This window comes from Vombatus ursinus, unplaced genomic scaffold, assembly GCF_900497805.2.
Source record: "Vombatus ursinus unplaced genomic scaffold, bare-nosed wombat genome assembly UNPS02000749.1, whole genome shotgun sequence".
Classification (NCBI taxonomy): domain Eukaryota; kingdom Metazoa; phylum Chordata; class Mammalia; order Diprotodontia; family Vombatidae; genus Vombatus; species Vombatus ursinus.
This window is the reverse complement of record NW_020940527.1, coordinates 4218399-4220135: the sequence shown is the minus strand read 5'-3', so window position 1 is coordinate 4220135 and position 1737 is coordinate 4218399. Positions and strand designations below refer to the sequence as shown.

General features: G+C 48.4%; 1 protein-coding gene across 1 annotated transcript in view; it reads left to right on the top strand.

The window, feature by feature from the left end:
- The first annotated feature begins 1384 nt into the window (after positions 1-1384).
- Positions 1385-1737, top strand: part of CFAP70 (cilia and flagella associated protein 70) — an 80419-nt gene continuing 80066 nt past the window's right edge. Inside the window, exon 1 of the mRNA XM_027860136.1 lies at positions 1385-1431. The gene's annotated coding sequence lies outside the window, so the exon portion shown is untranslated. The remainder of the gene's footprint in view (positions 1432-1737) is intronic.

Here is a 1737-nt window from a genome sequence, read left to right as displayed (position 1 = left end):
CCTAACTATAAAAGCTTCGCTAAAAGTTATGTGGTCTTTAAAACCCATTTGGAATTCTGCCATCAGTTAAAAGGTTAAAGCTGGGACAACTTTATAACTACTTTTAAAAAATGCAAATATTTTTAAAAATCAGAATGGTAATTTGCATCTTATTTTGTATAAAATGGCAATTTGTTTATAAGGATCTTACTTTACACCTACAGAATAAATGCCACCTACTAATTCTTTTCAAAACCAAAATTCTAGCACACAATTAATTATATAGCAAACCTTAAAATCCCTCACAGTTTAATCATAACCTGGGAAAGAGAAGAAGTGTGAAATGAGGCAGAATGCAGTCCGTTTAGGAGGCGTATGCCCTGGGAAGCAGCAGAATGCATTCAGAGCAGAGCTCCTGCCTTTGTTTTTTTTTGGATTGACCGCCCATCTTTTGTGGGTGGCCAGTGCAGGGGCTTGAGGGAGAATGTAAATGAACGACATGGTTCCTGTGTTCCAGTGGGCAATGCAAAAATAAAGCAATGGCTAAGCAGAGAGGAGGCTCCTCCACCCCCAGAAAAAATGAGTGGTGCCAATAGGGAACAGAAATGCATGCTGTGGATAGCAGCTTCTGACCCGGGTTTTGGGCACCTGAAGGAGATGGGGATGCAGGAGGAGCAGGATGGGGTGTTGCGGGCAGAGGACAATGCATTTGTGCAGGCTGGACCATTGAGGTGGGACCAGGCAGCGATGTGAGTTAAGGGTTCTTCAGAGAGGAGCCTGCCTGGAGGCGTGGAATGGGACCGTGGCTCTTAAGAAGTAGTTTGATGGGGGCAGCTAGAGGGCGCAGTGGATCCTGGATTCAGGAGGACCTAAGTTCAAATTTGCCTCCAGACGCTTACTCTCACTAGCAGTGTGCCCCTGGGCAAGTCACTTCACCCCCCCATTGCCTCCCCCGCCCCCGCAAAAAAAGTAGTTTGATTAGGAGGCCGCTAGGTGGCACTGCGGGCCTGGACTCTGGGAGTCCCCAGTTCAAATCCTACTTCCGTCGCATTACAAGGTGACCTTCGTCAAGTTCCTTAACTTTTGCGGGACTCAGTTTCCTCATCTGTAAAATGAGGTTAGACTCGATGGCCTAAATTTAGAATTTCCATCTGCAGCACTTTTTAAATGAGTCTTCAGCATTTTCCCAGAAGCCTGTCTGGGTTGTCTAAGGGGCTGGAGGTTAGGCCTCACCGGCTCGGGCAGCTCAGTCAGTGGCCAGAAGCCCCCGGGCGCGCTCGCCACGTCACACATCCTCCCCACCCCCACCCCCACAACCCCCAAAGCGCATGCGCGGAAAAAACCACCGCCTGCTTGGGACTAGGTCTAGCTTCGCGAGAACAGCGATCTCTCGCGAGAGCTCAGACTGGTTGCTATAGCAGCAAAGAAGCGCTACGGTTCTAGTTACATCAGGTAAGAGAAGGAGAAGGTTCTTTTTTTACGTTTACCGGCAGCTATGACATGAGTCGTTATTGTTCAGTTGTGTCTGATTCCGGAGTGTTTTGCCGTTTCCTTTTCCAGTGGATTAAGGCAAACCGAAGTTAAGTAACTTGCTCAGGGTCACGCAGCTAATGAGAGTAAGCGTCCGAGGGCAGATTTGAACTCAGGTCTTCCGGACTCCAGGTCCAGCACTCTATCCACCGAACCATCTAGCTGCCCCTATGACTTGAGTTACCATATGGTAACGCTGGAAAAGAGGTTTGGATAAAGTGCTTCTGG